The sequence below is a fragment of the Megalobrama amblycephala genome, linkage group LG1 (genome assembly GCF_018812025.1).
Source record: "Megalobrama amblycephala isolate DHTTF-2021 linkage group LG1, ASM1881202v1, whole genome shotgun sequence".
Classification (NCBI taxonomy): domain Eukaryota; kingdom Metazoa; phylum Chordata; class Actinopteri; order Cypriniformes; family Xenocyprididae; genus Megalobrama; species Megalobrama amblycephala.
Window position 1 is genome coordinate 53950513 of NC_063044.1, and position 17859 is coordinate 53968371.

The window sequence follows — 17859 nt, forward strand, 5'->3', positions numbered from 1 at the left end:
CGTCTGGATCTGCACAGGTGAATCAATCAGACTAGGTAAGCAAGAACAACAGCGAAAATGGCAGATGGAGCAATAATAACTGACATGATCCATGATAATCATGATATTTTTAGTGATATTTGTAAACTGTCTAAAAATCTAAATGTTTCATTAGCATGTTGCTAATGTACTGTTAAATGAGGTTAAAGTTACCATCGTTTCTTACTGAATTCACGGAGACAAGAGCCGTCGCTATTTCACTTTTAAACACTTGCAGTCTGTATAATTCATAAACACAACTTCATTCTTCATAAATCTCTCCAACAGTGTAGCATTAGCCATTAGCCACGGCGCATACCCTCAAACTCACTCAGAATCAAAAGTAAACATCAAAATAAATACTTTACTCACATAATTCGAAGCATGCATACAGCATGCATGACGAACATCTTGTAAAGATCCATTTGAGGGTTATATTAGCTGTGTGAACTTTGTAAATGTGCTGTAATATAATCAAGAGCTCGTGTGGCAGGGAGCACGTGAATTAAAGGGGCGGCGCGCTGAAAAAATCAGTGCATAGTTAATGATGCCCCAAAATAGGCAGTTAAAAAAATTAATTTAGAAAAATCTATGGGGTATTTTGAGCTGAAACTTCACAGACACATTCAGGGGATACCTTAGACTTATATTACATCTTGTGAAAAAGCATTCTTGGGCACCTTTAACGATGTCTTTTTGGGTGAACTAACCCTTTAAACCCTTGAACGTGTATTTGACACATTTGAATATCTATGGTAATTCCCAAATCTCTTTCTCTACCTCTCTGTCCCTTCTCTTATCAGGGTTGCTGCCTGTGTAGAACACTGTTCTTCGGACATTATCTCCACAATGATCGTCAATTTGAGGCTGAGAGAGTGATGGACCAATTTCTCTTCTTTTTTTTTTTTTTTTTCTCTGAATGGAATACTCTATCAAATAAAATCCTGATCTTATCTCTATAATAATTATAGGGTTTCTTGCCAGATTAATAAATATATAGATATAAAAAAAACTGATTTGATTATTTTCTAAGTATTATAGGGCTAGTTATTTTACAGTTTACCTGTATATTATCTTAAAACTTACACTCATAAAAACAATCAATAAAGTATGCTGTGTAATAAAATAATGTAAAATCTTTGCTAAATGTCCAACAGACCAGCGCTAACTCTGAAAAGTTCCTGCTGCGTTAAACACTTTTAAGTGTCGTTCCGAGTGAATGAAAGGTCATTTTCTCTGAGTTGGTAAAGTACAAAGATGGACATTGCTCTTTTAAATGTCAGAGGTGGTAATAGTGTGGGTGAAGGAACAAGAGAGAAAAAAAACGAGAGGTCTGGTCTCAGGATATGAGTTTACGAATATGCAGAGAGAATGTTAATCAATTCTTTCTCCACACTCTATCATTTTCATTCATTACTCAAATACTATATCAATCTATCTTCCATCCCAATCCACCTCTGAGTGCTGCTCAGTCCGGGTGTGATGGAAATTAGACCAATCAGGAAAGAACAAGAGAAAAGGCCTACAAACAAAGTACATCATGAGGCTAAACAAAGTGGCATGACACAGCATTTGCCTTTCAGGGGTCCCCAATCCTGTTCCTGGCGATCTACCTACCTACAGAGTTCAGATTTCATTTCACGCTGATCCAACACACCTGTATGTAATTATCAAGTGCTCCTGAAGATCTTAATTAGCTGCTTCAGTTGTGTTTGATCAGGCTTGGAGCTGAACTTTGCAGGAAGGTAGATTTCTGGGAATAGATTTGGGCACCCCTGATGTAGGCTGACTAAATATAGGCAGAATAATTTAATTCATTTTCCATTCTTTTCAAACTCAAATTATTAGTGGTGCTTGCTAAACTATCACTATCAAAAATTGTGCAACTTATTGAGGAGAGGTGTGCTATTACTTATTTTCCACCAAAAAAACTCAATTACACGGAAAAGGAGCCTCACACATATCATGGAGGCTTGAGGGTGGGCTTTTTTTGTCTTGGGCTTGTAAACAACAACCCAACAACCACCCACAACACCCTAGTAACTACCCAGCAACAAACAAACAAACATCCAATGGACATGGCAACAACCTGGCTACCACCTATCATGCTGGGGAGTTTTACACGGGTAAGTATATAAAATATAAAAACTTAAAGCTATAACTTTCACATGACAACTTTGGCAGCATTTTTATACCTACATGTAGTATTGTTTAATATATTAATTTGAAGTATATAAACTTACACAGACACAACAAACATGTACGCAGACTGTCAGCATACACAGTCTAACAAATCCATGTTGTAATAGCAGTGCTTAAGGTAATTTAGGGCCCCCCATAGTACTGGGAGTGTAATTAGCCCCCTGAGCCAGCCAATAGGAAGTGACAGTAAGGTAAACAGGCAAGCCTCATTAACCCATCATCATGAGACTCTGTAATGAGGAGACACACACAACAATTACAATCAGCACATCATCATAACACACACTGGCAGGAAGCTGTATATCATCTGGAGAGAAGAGTCTTGACTTTGTTGGGCAAACGTGTGAATATGATGAGCGTGTTTAGGTAGGCAACATGTCCACTATATCAGCCCACAGAAACAAACCTGCATTCACCCACTCAAGTGCAAATTCATTAAGAAATGAATACATACTAGGTGTGAATCTGCGTGGGCCTAATGTCTATAGATTGACACATTTTAGACAATACCTGTAAGATGGCTGCATGTGTTTCCTCATCAGTGTAGTGTGGGCCCAAAGAGCATTTCAGCATTTCTGTGTCTCTTAACATCGGATTTCATTTACTGCATGGAGAGTGTTGTAACATGATTTGAGTTTAGCCAATTACAAATGAACTACAGGAATGAAATCAGAAAACCATAAGAAGTTGTATGAAGTACAAGGATTTACATTTTCATGTATGGTTTATACTTTGATTTGGTATCATATTAATAGTTAAATGACAAAACTGGTATTATTTCAATTAACATATTCTTACTGTAAAAGTACAAATATCACCATGGCCCTGTCCCGAATGGCACACTTCATAGCACTTTCGGTCCTGTGGACTTACAATGGCTGCTGTGTGCAGTGCTTAAGGTAATAAGTGCTTAAAGTCCGTTAAGTCCACGAGACCGTAGGGTGTCCCATTTGTCAATTTTAGGTCTCAAAAGGGTGCTTGTGAGCACCCCCTTTGCGGTCAATATACGCTCTCGATGCGCACTTTTGCTGATCCCACACTGGTGCGAGCTCCACAGCAAAAATCTTCCCAAGCGGCATTACGTCACAAAAGCGTGGACTCATAGGAAGACTGCAAGTGTTTAGGGTGCCATTTGGGACAGGGCCCATATAAGCGTTTTATGTTAAAAACATAAGCAATATCATGACCAGATTACACCCCAAATCATAAAATTGGCCAATACATTAGTGAAGTGACATGCACACGCTGTATGTGCACGCATTATGATTTTAGGTTATTTTATGTATTTATCATAATTTGGATATAGTATACACTATCGTTCAAAAGTTCGGGGTAAGTTGTTTTTTTTTTAAGAATTTTTTTATTTAGCAAAGATGCATAAATTTATCAAAAATGACAGTAAAGAATATACATTGTTACAAAAAATTATATTTCAAATAATTCTATTATTTCAGTTCTACTTCAAATAAATGCTGTTATTTTGAACTTTGTATTTATCTAAGAATAAGAAAAAAATATTAAGCAGCACAACTGTTTTCAACACTAATAATAAGAGAAAATGTTTCTTGAACAATAAACCCGCCACTGTAAAAAGTAATACACTATCTACTAGGCTTGGGTATCGAGTATCGAGTATCGATTGGAACCGGGACTAGCTTTGCGATTTTCCCGGAATCGTTCAAAAGTTTAAATTTCGATTCCTAGTTTCGATTCCCAGTACGCCGACTGGAAGAAGAAACCGCTTAACACCAACGAAGAAGCGTCCACCGAAAGTGTTGGCATAACCGAGCGAGTCGAACATGGATAGCGTGCGTCGGCGGTCCAAAGTGTGGCTTCAATTTTCTAAATAGAACGAAATCTCGGCAAAATGCAACATTTGCGGCAAGATTGTTTCGTGCATAGGAGGGTGCACGTCGAACATGATAAAGCACCTCCGAGTTCATGGAGTAGAAATAAATAAATCTCTTTGATGCGCTGCGCCGACCGTCCTCCGCTGCCTCTTCCTCTGGCTCCGACCCCCAGCCTGGCAATCCACGCGAGATCCGATTTTTTCGTATCCGATCTGAGCCACTTCCAAATGTGGTTTTAAATCCGATACATATCCGATCTCTGAACATGCGACCTACGTCTAAACACGCATATCCGATTCCTATTGTAATTCCAAGCCATCAAACGGCGAGGGCGGCACGTTTGCTCACTAAACTATAGCTTCAATGTTGTATTATGAAGCAGACGTGCATGTATGCACTTGCACTAAAAATTCGCAGCTCAATATTAATGTGGGAACTTTGTCTAACATGAAAGAAATTGCGCACACACATATATTCAGCAGCTTCGCACGCGCGCGCTCTCTCCCTTGCTCGCTCGAATTCATTCAAAAAACGGAATTCTAAAACTAATAAATGTAGATAAAATATAAAACACAAATTACCTTTATTTTCCGGTCTATATCCGTTCAGTCAGAATTCGCGCTGCAATACACCCATGACAGCTGTTAACTTATCCATTCTGACAGGCTAATCATGGCCACTCCATGAATTATATAAATAATTTTAATAGCACGGCCATTCAAAACCCGAGGATCTACTATGTGCATATCAGTGACGATCATTTTGGGGCAGGAAGTAGCCTAATGTAAACACAGATATCGATACCAGGCAGTCGCGTCTAAAGTGAGTGTAAACACACTGGCCAAAAAATCGGATATGGTCAAAAGATCGGATTTGTGCATTAAGACTTGCAGTGTAAATGCAGCCTATACTCATGTGTAAATGTGTTTTCAATATATTCATAATTTATAATATTTATATTCAAGTTCATAGATTTGATATTTATATTGTAGTTGAAAACAGCCCTGTGAGAAATTCATAGTAAAGTTCATAAAAAGTAAAAAGTTCATAGAATTAAAATTGATGGACAAGGTCAGACTATTTCCTTCAGAAAGACCGTTGGTTAGCTAGCTCATTTAAAATATCCTAAACTTTTTTTGACCCTGCCTCTTAAAAGAATCGGAATCGAGAATCGTTAGGAACCGGAATCGAAACAAGGAATCGAAATCGGAATCGGAATCGTTCAAATTCAAACGATACCCAACCCTACTATCTACTCAATGAAATAATAGCAACAGATTACAAGCAATATTATTTAAATTCAACATATAAGAATTGAGTTAGAATTAATCAAATTAATTCCTTAAAAGTCAACCATTTAAAATGTGTAAAATTAGCAAACACCATTACAAAAACCACAAACTGGCATTAATAGAAAAATGCAAACTGCCCAACTAAACAAAACACTGATCACCATAATAGTGACCAAACATTTTCTATAAAATCAACATCAACATCCAAACCTCTGTTAATTCATGTGTTTCTCTTTCCTTCAGTGATTCTACTTGTTATCATCAGGTGTCTTCAATGTTGGCAATAAAAAATAAAGAGTTTTTAATTCATCTTTGACGTCTGTCTGTTATTCAGATATTTTTGTTTAAATTTTACATGTTTTTAAATGGTTGAGATTTAAAGAATTAATTTGATTAATTCTAACTCAATTCTATTTGTTGAATTAATAATATTTCTTGTAATCTGTTGCTAAAATTGTATGGAGTAGATATAGCGTATTACTTTTTACAGTGTATGAGAATGATTTCTGAAGGATCATGTGACTAAAGACTGGAGTAATTATGCTAAGATTCAACTTTGCCATCACATGAATAAATTACATTTTAAAATATACTGAAATAGAAAAGAGCTATTTTTACTTGTAATATTTCCCAATATATGGACAACTGTCTTTTTACAATAAATTTAGATGACATAATGCAATGTGTAATTCAAAAATATGCCTGTGAATAGAAAAAGTTATTTTATATTAACAGCACTTGGGCTGTGTTTTTAAGAACTTTTCTTAAGGCAGGAACACACCAAGCCGATGCCGACAAACTAGTGGCGACGAAAGCAGACTGGCTCATGTCGGCAGTGTCTGGGTCCGAAGTTGGCGCAGAATGGCCAAGTAGAACGTCCGTTCTGCGCCTGCATAAGATGAAATGCCTTTCCGTACCAGCAGGTGGCAGTAGCTGAACAGCCAATCAGAATGATCAGATGGCCTGACGGACCGACGAGCTCCGACGCCGATTCAACATGTCGAATCGGCTGAAAAAAAGCCGACGAGGACCAACTTCAGCCGACGGTGTGAAACACACTGAGAAAACTTAGTCGGCCGACAAACAAAAACTGCCCGCTTGGTGTGTTCCTGCCTTTGGAGTATTTTTTTTTTAGACTCGACTATTTGTAGCAGACAAATATTGGAAAATTATATCAATTTGAGAAAAAACAAAAACAATAAGTAATTTGTTATAGACAATTATAGACAAATATACTAAAGATCTAAGGATATGTGACGTATCGGCTTAGCTGAAATTGACACAATGCTGTTTCTACAGACATAAGCATGGTCACTCTCATTAAGTTTAATCTAAAAAAAATAAAAAATAAAAAATCTGGTATTACATAAGCCAAATTACTTATTAATTACCCAGAGCCTCATTACAACAACAACATGTGCTTAAATGCAAGACAGACTGACTAGATGAAACAGGTTCCTCATTTGCCAAAGGGCAAAGACTCTTCTTTCTTTCTCAAGGAGTTACAATATAACAAAAACATTTTTAAAAATGTTAATTACACTGATATCATCACTCATTGATTCCAGTACTGTAATAAGTGATCACATCTCCACTCTTATGTTTTATAGATTACGTGGCTTGCTTAGGCAGCATGACATATGATTACTTAATAGCACTGGTCAGCACTTCTCTACTTTCACCCTAACAACATGATTAAAAATGTGTGATTGATGTGATTAAAAATATCCACTGCCCCACAAAACAGGAATGGTTCTGACTTCTTGCACAACAACGTTCTTGTGGTCCAATACCCACAGTCTTCATTACTAAATCAAAGCGATTACTCATTAATGGGAAGCAGAATATAAGACACCCCTCCCCCTTAACACATACTTTCTCCTTCAGTCTCTCTCTCTCTCTTATATCATTATAAGGCTCTAATTAAAAGGCACATTGAAAGCCTGCAGGGATTCAATCTTTAGGGATGTATTTGGAGCAAAGGGACAGTTGAGCTTGGCATCATAATTACTGCCTCTCTGTGCAGTGAAGGAGAAAGATGCATAAAGTGCACAAGAACAACATCATCTACATATGGTGCCTATTTTCTTCATCTCGCGCACAGAGCAGCATCAACCATATTTGGACATTTAAAGACCGGATTGCGCACCCTCAAACAGCAAAGCTTGAAGGATGTAAAAAAAACGCAGCCTTGCTGGGTGATGTTGTCCAAAATGTCCTCCACTTCACCACGCTGGTGGCCTGACCTTTGTGTCCATAGCTGTTTGAGCCCTGGGCCATCTCTAAAAAACACAGCACTCCTGTGGCTGAGGAACTAAGCTAATTGCTCCGAGTATCAATGACTGATAGAGAGAGATCGAGCACTGTGGCACCCAACTGTGCAAACCATTGGGATTGTAATCCTGCTAAGCTCTGCTATAAGCACCTTCACAAGTCATTTATTGGCACTGATTAGCAATTTCAAAACTTTTTTCATTATCGAGATGATTTACTGGCGACTGGCTGAGGAAGACACTGTGATATGAATTGACTGATAGACTGTAGAAATTATTACACCTGCTGCTCCAGACTTACAATCTAGGCATTGCTTAGAGACCACTATCGTTATTGCATTATTATTTATATGCATTATATAAACACAATGCACGACTAGCCTATATAAAATGTAAGCGCACATATCTAAAATATTATATAGCCTATATTTATAAATGATTACATTAAAAAATGGGAAAAATATAAACGTAAAAAAAAAAAAAAATGTCCAACAGGTTTTTCAGAAAATTTACTGAAACTTTACTGTCATATAGAAAGCAATGGAAGCCAGCGCCACACACTCACTGTTACTTGACGATGCATATTATTATAGTATACCTTAATCATTATTCAAAATATCTCACTCTCTCACCCTTACAAACACGCACATCCTCTGAGCTGTGAATGTAATTCCACCACACAGTTCACGGAGATGCTTTCTGACATTCTTTCTTACATACATGCATACTAATGAATAATACATGAGATGAAAAGAGTCATGTTAAAGTTATGAAACACTGAGGGAACATGACCCTTCCATCGTTTGAATGCTGCTGTGAGCCGAAACCGTGTCACGCATCGCCAACAAAACCCCGCCATGGTATATTAATACCAAATCCCCTCAGCACATCTGTTAGAGGCGATCTGACGGTTCGCCCTAAGTGCATCTCCCGCAGTTGCTCTCCATGTTTATTACATGCCTTTAGATTAAGACCAGCTCCCAGTGAACTACATCCTATGTGAGGAGATACGGAATCACTCATATGGCACCACACAAGTAACATTCACGAGAAAAATTACACCCAACCTACATATTTGAGCTTCAACGGCTGCCTTGAAATACATAAATTCGGAGAGAAAACGCGCTGCGCCAGAAACGCGTGAATGCGTTCGCGGCTTCTACATGATTTCGCGGCGCGTGCAGGTGGCTTCTCATCAGAGCATCAGAGCACTGCGCAGTCTGGGCAACCACGATGCCTGATCTCCGATACAGTGTGTGAAGAGGTGGTCCATATATTCCGCCTAGGCATGCCTGCCATCGACTATTGCAAATGTGGGTGATAGAAATACAGAAAAGTTTCTTACCTCCGTCGGTGTCTTCTCTGAAAAGATTCCGCTGTTTGTTTAGCTGCCTATCCGCTTTACTACACTGTGGGATCAGTGAGAGATACAGAAAGAGGATGGGAGGGGGAGTGAGAGAGTGAAGATCGGGGTAGACCTCTCTACACTGGGATGATGCCACTCCTGCGTGATCTCAACCGCAATATGCAGCCACCCGTTATGTTAGGCGAAGATGCCATCACTTTTTTTATTTGAAGATCATGGCATTGTTTCCCTTATTCTGCAAAGAATCAAATCTAGCTATCCACCCACTCACCTAATTTGTTTTATGTACAGTATATCATCTTGTAGCAGCTGCTCTAAATTGTTTTCTGTTTTAAATTCGAGTATTTTGATATGCTATTATTTAAAAAAAAGAAAAGAAAAGCTTGAGGCATCATTTGAGGTTCATCGGATTCCATAACTATAGTGCAAAACCTCTGAAGAAACAGGTACCCCTTTAAACAGTCAGTTCTCTGAGGAACTTAAAAATTGGATTGCTTAAAGGGCTAGTTTACCCAAAAATGAAAAAAACTGACCTCAATTGACCCTTCGCTGATCTAACCAATCATAATGCCAAATACGCCATTTTGTCCGACAAAGCAGTCAGGAGTTAGATGATTAACCTCGGTGGACTTGAACTTGAAAAATGGTGTGACGTCTTTCCATGTTTGAAACAACATTCCTTCTGATGTTCATTCATGTTTATTTGATGTTTATTTGCCGCTTGAGCTGAGGCGCTACAGCAATCTGTCACGACACATTAAAGAGCCACAAAATGGTTTTTATTGTTCGAATTTTTAAAAAAATACACAATTTGTTTCATATCATAAGTAACCTGCTCTGTCTTGTCTGTTGACATGTTGCCAGTGTCCTCTTTGCTCCGCGATGTATTTTTCACTCTGCGTGGCGTGACAGCGCCATGGCTTGTCGGACAAAGCAACAGTAACTGAGGGGGGCGGGTCTTTGTGAAGGGTCAATTACTCACCCTCACATAGTTCCAAACCCGTGAGACTTTCATTCATCTTCGAAACTCAAATGAAGATGTTTTAAGATATATTATAGGATATTTGATTTATGTCCCTCCTTTGACAGTCCACTACCACTAGTCCAAATTTTCTGAAGAAAATCTATCGCTTTATATAACAGTTTGAATTTTATTCAAACAGCTGAACAGTAGATGCACGTGCATGACACACGAGAAACTCCATTGGTTCTTCACGAGAATGAACCTCATTGGTTCTAGCAATCATGCTAGAAAGCTTCCCTTGAGCATAACCAAAGTCCCTTTAAGATAAGTTATTCTATAGTAAATACTTTGATTGTTGCGATCCTATCAGATTTATGATAGCAACCTGATTGTAACAAAGCACTGTTCGCCAGAGGAGAACTGGCCCCCAGACTAAGCCTGGTTTCTCCCAAGGTTTTTTTTTCTCCATTTTAACACCTATTTGCCACTTGTTTGCCACCTGATGTCACCTGATGGAGTTTGGGTTCCTTGCCAATGTCGCCTTTGGCTTGCTTAGTTGGGGACACTTGACATTTGATATTCAATAGTATTCTTGACATTTATTCAACAGTGCTTCTGATCTGCCTGACACCATTATTTAAGAGCTGCTGTGCTGCCAAATTATGTACCAGCTATCAATGTAAAGCTGCTTTGACACAATCTGCATTGTAAAAAGCGCTATATAAATAAAGGTGACTTGACTTGACTATAGTCTTTGCCATAACTGATGTGTGCACTGATTAATGTTAATATGTGAATACAAGCCTAAATTATATCTGTTCATCATATAAAGCGATCATGTCTCTTCAACAAATTTGGACTAAACCTCTCAATTCATATGGATTAGTTTTACAATCTCTTTTTGAACTTTTTAAAGTGTCAAATGGGTTACATGGACTGTGGACAGAAATTTCTTAGATTTCATCAAATTTCGAAGATGAAGGAAAGTCTTACGAGTTTGGAACAACATGAGGGTGAGTAAATAATGACATAATTTTTAATTTTTGGGTAAACTATTCCTTTACATTACTGTTTAAACAGTAGCGGCTCCTAGCCAAATAGGTCAGATTCTGGGTCTTGAGGGCTGGGCATAATGCATGCGATTTACGCGCATTTTCAGTAAAGCCGGTTCCCTGATTACCGTAAATCGCCTACCTGCTTTAAAATGGAGCGCCTTTAGACAGACATTCACGGACAAGCCACAAAATCGCGTTCAGTAACGAAGAAACACTTCGATAATGAACCCGATTTTGCGTGGCTTGTCCGTGCAGCTCTGTCTATTAAAAGCTCTCCATTTGAAAGCATATGGCATTTAGGTAATCAAGGAACCGGCTTTATGACGAAATGCGCGTGAGAATCGTATGCGATATATCGCCCAGCCCTAGTCTTGGCTTTATTTTCTAATTGCTGAACACATCAGACACACTTTTGGCAGAGTTCTAATGTCCTTGCGTTATTCACACTGAGGGTGGCTTTCTAATGATGATTAACAGACTTTAGTACACACGACAAACGTATATTGCTGCATATACGCTTATAGCGTTCCATCTCTTAAAGGCCCACTGCATCTTGGAACACGCAGCATTATTCAATGTGTTGACGTAATTTAAACTGAAGCAGGAAGACAGGGCGATATACCGAACAGCCCCACCCCTTTTTTTAAATAGCCAATAGCGTTTGGTTTATATCACAGCTCGGCCAGAGCCGTTAAACTCTGTAAAACCTCTGTTTCCTTCTAATCTCTAACCGTTTATCCTCCTAATCTCCTCTATATCACTTTAAAATACAGCATTCTGTGCAGAATTTAAATGGGTCCGATACCTTTCGTGGTCTGAGCCGACTCGTGGATATGATCCGCTCTGTGCTCTCGTGTCCCTGGGCCAGAGCACTGTGCTTGCGCTGCGGCAGTTCACGTTATACTAACACGAAAACTGACTTAATTTACGTCAATGGAAAGCATATTTACACTGTCTGAATCGTTCCCTATCCTCCACATAGTGCACTATGTACCATTCGCCATGTAGAAACTAGTAAATGTGTGAACTGACCTATTTCAGCTACAGCTTCAGTGTAGGTGGGGGCGGGACTTCAGATTCTAGAGAGCATTTGATTGGACAGAAGATTTGATGAGAAGCTAAAGTGCGATGTGATGTCATGAAAATCCGTGATCCATTTTAGTGGAAGTGAGAGACTGTTTTGAATGCTTATATCTCCTAAATGTGAATTTTGTCATTGTTTTGGAACACAGCAGTTTATTCATAGCCTTAAGGCTAACATATTCATACTAAAAGCTAAAAAACATACATTTTGATTTCAGGAGGACTTTAATGTAGTATTTATATGTTGTTTTAGAATATTGCAAGTTGTGTAGGAATTCCAGTGAGGGAAAAAAGTCATTTCTCACTTGTCTATTCTCAGAACAAGCATAAAACGAACACAAAAGAACTACGTTATTGTATTTAAAGGGTTAGTTCACCCAAAAATGAAAATTCTGTCATTAATTACTCACCCTCATGCCGTTCCACACCTGTAAAACCTTCGTTAATCTTCGGAACACAAATTAAGATATTTTAGTTGAAATCCGATGGCTCCGTGAGGCCTCCATAGGGAGCAATGACATTTCCTCTCTCAAGATCCATTAAGGTACTAAAAACATATTTAAATCAGTTCATGTGAGTACAGTGGTTCAATATTAATATTATAAAGCCACAAGAATATTTTTGGTGCGCCAAAAAAAACAAATTATTTAGTGATGGCCGATTTCAAAACACTGCTTCAGGAAGCATCGGAGCATAAATGAATCAGTGTATTGAATCATGATTCAGATCGCGTGTCAAACTGCCAAAGGCTGAAATCACGTGACTTTGGCGGTCAGAACAGCAGATTCGATACACTGATTCATTTATGCTCCGAATGCTTCATGAAGCAGTGTTTTGAAATCGGCCATCAGTAAATAAGTCGTTATTTTGTTTTTTTGTGGCGCTAAACCAAAAACATTCTTCGTCGCTTTATAATATTAATATTGAACCACTGAACTCACATAAACCGATTTAAATATGTTTTTAGTACCATTAATGGATCTTGAGAGAGGAAATGTCATTGCTCCCTATGGAAGCCTCACTGAGTCATCGGATTTCAACTAAAATATCTTAATTTGTGTTCCGAAGATGAACGAAGGTCTTACAGGTGTGGAATGGCATGAGGGTGAGTAATTAATGACAGAATTTTCATTTTTGGGTGAACTAACCCTTTAAAAGCTATTCACATGAGCACGTTTAATTAAAAGGTTTATACTCTCATTAATTTGATACGCTAACTCCACATAAGAAGAAAAGACATGCCAACTAGTTACTGACCTGATAGCTGACACATAGCTGAAGCAGACTGATATATCGTCTAGATCTGGAGCGAGGTTTACGTAAGGTGTGTTTACCAAAATAAGCGGGACAGCCAGAAATCTGCCTCAATGAGAGCGTGCTGCAGTTCCATTTTTTTTTTACCACAGATTTACATTGGAGATTTGTGGGGCGCTGTAGAGCTAGGAAGGGCTTCGAGGCCGTCTGCCCCACTTAGTATCATGAAAACATGCCTGCCGAAGACATGCGCTACATTTTAATATATATTCTGCTCAGTTTACGACTTAAAATAGTCTAGAATATTTGTTGCAGAATGCTTAACACATTTATAATTTATTATTAATTCAGTGTATTTAGAAGAGGTCTACGTTTGGATGAATATTTTGGTGCAGCTCTGCCCCACCTGCCCTTACAGACGAGCCGCGGCTGGTAAGAACTCTAAACAGCATGAAAGGATTCACCAGTTGCAATAAATAAGGGAAAGGCACTTTAGGCTTATATTGAAGTTGACGCCATAGGATATTTGAAGCACCTTCAAATGGTGGCTAGAGGCTCTTCAAATAGCTCTGCCTGTGTAGCATCCTGCAGAATTGAAAATTGTGCCTTTTCTTATTATTATTATTTTATTTATTTATCATTTGCATAGTCCAAAGCTCTTAGAAACTAATGACTGACATTCTTCTAGTAGTTTCCTAAGCAATACTCTTGTTTGACCTCATATTTTGAGCAGCTGAGCCTTCAAGAATTCTTTATTGACTGTGTCCATCACAGCTTCAAAAATTGTTGAGTACAATATTCTGGTAGAAAATAGTACTATCGACATTATGCCATGTGCAATGTGTAACAGGTCTGCTGAGAGCTAGACTACTAATCAATGCGTAAAGGATATGGAGAAGAACACAGTTGTTGTAGTATACTTGTTACATATTTCACACTCTCTCTCTTTTTTTTTTTTTTTTTTTTTTTTCAACAACGATGCCATGGACATATAATAACGATTTTGGGTTCCCTGAAGAACCTGTTAAGTAAACAGATAACCATTTCTTTTCTTAGTTACTCAGAGTTACTCTGAGTTACTGTCTTCTGTTAAACACAAAAGAAGATATTCCTCGTGTCAGGGTGAATTATCCCTTTAAAACGTGTACCTTGAGTCTGTGTAAGAAATGTTTACATGTTGATGCCCAATTGTACAACATAAAAAGAGAGTTGTATGCACTATGAAGTGATCCTTGAGAGAGCTGACTTGTAAAACCATCCAAGATGGGAACATTTCAAGCTTCTAAGTACAAAACAACACATTTGCTCACACTGTTGGCAGAGCTATGACTGTAGGTTCAGTATAAGCCACCTTTTCCCCATCCAACTTGCTAAATCCAATGAAGAAATGTGAACGTGTTTACTAAATAGCAACCCCCAGCCTCCCCAACTCACGACTCAAGTGCTGCAGCTGTGTTCCCATGGCAACGTGCCGCAGAAGTGAGACAAGCAATGAGCCAAGGTAGAGCAAAAAGATACAGTGTGACACTGCTTAAAAAAGGCAGATCTTTCTTATCTCACGCTCCCGTTCCATCCCTCCATCATTGCCACTCTCTAGTCTCTCACGTCCATCTGTCAGAGCAGCGGAGGCTCAGGCACAGTTTTCACAACTGGCGGTCAAACTTTGTGTAAAACAGGTCAACAAAGTAGCTACTGAAAAACGTACAATACTGATGTATGGAGGTTTCATTTGTGTTGAGGACTCTCTTGGAGGAAGAACATCATGTTCCTGTCTCTCACAGAGGAACTTTGAAATTCACTTTGAAAACAGAGACCAGGGTAGAGGAGAAAAGATGAATAAATGATGGCGTGAATAAATGAACACATGCTGGGATGTGTAGCAGTGGCTGTTGATAGACTACAGGCTTCTACTGTGGTGGAAAACTCACCTCATCACTTGTTCATTCTGTTATCATCCATTCAACAAGCACATCCTTCTCAGATTCAGTACATTTGTGAATTTTAACCAACAAGTCCATTTCACACCACTCGCTCCCCATCTGTCTGAATGGCGCGGAGTGCTAGTTTGTCTCCATTAAAAAACTCTTCAAAACAAAAACATGCTACTGAGGACAAGTTCTGGTGTACAGAAAACCAGGACAACTCCATAAGTGGACAAGAAACTCACATCCATGACCTGAGAGACCTGAGAGGAGTTGAAAATTATTGTTTTGTAGCGCAGGATGCTCAGTAGCACGACCCATCTGGCCCAGCTGTTAAATTCACACCAGTGTTTTTATCCAAAACCTAATAGCTTTCCTAAATTTGTTCTTTGAAGAATGCTGTTAGTTGTCTGCATAATTGGAAGACATAAGCAATAAGCATAAAAGACAAGCTAGGACATCTGAAAAAAGAGGAGAACAAGCTAAGTTGTCTGATGTGTGCATATTATTTGAGAACAGGAGAATTAGAAGAATCGGTTCAGGTGTAAAAACCTTTGGATAATAACAAAAGCAGAAACTGAATGTGTTTGTTTTCTAGAGGGACACAAGGGAATGTACGCGGTCTGTGGAAAAGAGAAAAACTAATAATAACTTCTGAATTGAAGGACGGGGGCCCTCATCTGTGTCATTCATAGATTCAAATACCTGTTATAGAGAAATACATACAATATATATCTCATCAAAACAGCATTTCATTCTACAAATGGATCTATAGTTTGCAGATTTTTAGAGGTTATAAGGGTCTTAACATGTAACGTGCGTGACCCATAAGGTTCATTTATGCTTTGTTCCACTGCTGCTTTCAATGCACTTGTCTTGTTTCAAGTCTAAATATCTAAAAATTCTTAAATCCAGATGCTTTTACTAGATAAGTAAAATGACATATAATATTTTTTGTCTTGTTTTCTGGGGAAAAAATAAAAATCTGAGTGAGTTTTTGCTTAAAACAAGCTAAATTATCCACCAGTGGGGTAAGAACACTGTCCCAAACAGAAACAAGATTATTTTTCTTACTCCATTGGCAGATAATTTTGCTTGTTTTAAAGGATTAATTCACTTTCAAATGAAAATTAGCCCAAGCTTTACTCACCCTCAAGCCATCCTAGATGTATATGACTTTCTTCTTTCTGATGATCTGAGTTATATTATACATGATCTGAGTTATATTAATAAATATCCTGATGCATCCGAGCTTTATAATGACAGTGAACAGGGGTCGAGAGTATGAGCTGAAGAAAGTGTCTCCATCCACATCCATCCATCATAAACATGTACTCCACATGGCTGCAGGGAGTTAATAATGGCCTTCTGAAGCAAAGCATTTGTGTAAAATAAATAAACATACCGCCTTCCATATTCAACTTACGAAGAAAGTGTAAAACTCTCGCAGTTCAAAAAGCTTATGCTTCGTCCTACGCCTTCCCTATTCAACTTACGGAAAAAGTGCAACTGACTTTTCCGACAAGATCCGTTTTTTTCTCTCTCTCTCTCTTTTTTTTCGTAATTTTAATGCGGAAGGCAGTCTCGTGGAAACTAGATATTTTACTTCATAACTTGTTAAATATGGATATTTATCTTACACATACGCATCGCTTTGCTTCAGAAGGCCTTTATTAACCCCCTGTAGTCGTGTGAAGTATGTTTATGATGGATGGATGTGGATGGAGACATTTCTTCAGCTCATACTCGTTAGTATCGCTCACTGCAATTATAAAGCTTGGATGCGTCAGGATATTTATTAATATTTCTCAGATTGTGTTCATCTGAAAGAAGAAAGTCAAATACACCTAGGATGGCTGAGGGAGAGTAAAGCTTGAGGTAATTTTCATTTGAAAGTGAACTAATCCTTTAAGCCAAAACTCACTTTATTTTGATTTTTTTCCCCCCAGAAAACAAGAAGAAATATCGTGTCATTTTACTTATCTAGTACAAGCTTCTGGATTTAAGATTTTTTAGATATTTGGACTGGAAACAAGACAAAAATACTAAATAATAAAAGCATTTTTGAAGTGTGTTTCTTCGAGCAGCTTTAGCGTCACCGAGTTTCAATGTTCACGTGCTGCCATCAAGTGGTGAGCAGAAGTAATCAGTCAATCCGTTTTATACTTGTGATATGGTTTCCCTCAACTGAAGCAATTTCCCTCTTTACCCCTGCCATCTGTCAATGGACGACTCTTTTCTCCAGACAATCTGTGCTCAAGCTGTGAATTAACTATGGATGTCATTTTCAGCAGGCAAACAGCCACACGGCATCTGCCGTCAGTGGTGACAAATTTACTGTAGGCTAAGTGTTTTTTGCAGATGCTAAACACAGAGAAATGTTGTAGGTTGCTTCTCACATACAAATGTAGCATACGCATAACATATGACCAAGGTAACAGAATAATTAAAATGGGTGAAATATTAATAGCAACATTAATACACAAAACTAAAAATAGTGAGTAAAGGAAGTGTGCATTCATACATGAACACATTGTATGCAACAAAAACATGCATGTTTCTCAGCTTTTTTAAAAAGTA

General features: G+C 38.3%; 2 protein-coding genes across 5 annotated transcripts in view; both read right to left on the reverse strand.

Moving 5' to 3' along the window:
• Positions 1-13771, reverse strand: part of LOC125274643 (protein phosphatase 1 regulatory subunit 29) — a 116993-nt gene extending 103222 nt beyond the window's left edge. The window contains exon 1 of one of the 2 annotated variants that reach the window (XM_048201024.1): positions 13361-13771. The gene's annotated coding sequence lies outside the window, so the exon portion shown is untranslated. Of the gene's footprint in view, positions 1-8980; positions 9214-13360 lie in introns of those variants that run through there. The other variant, XM_048201015.1, reaches the window with a different exon arrangement.
• The window catches only part of LOC125274624 (polymeric immunoglobulin receptor-like), an 859185-nt gene that overhangs the window by 536983 nt on the left and 304343 nt on the right, over positions 1-17859 (reverse strand). The gene's annotated exons all lie outside the window — the stretch shown is intronic.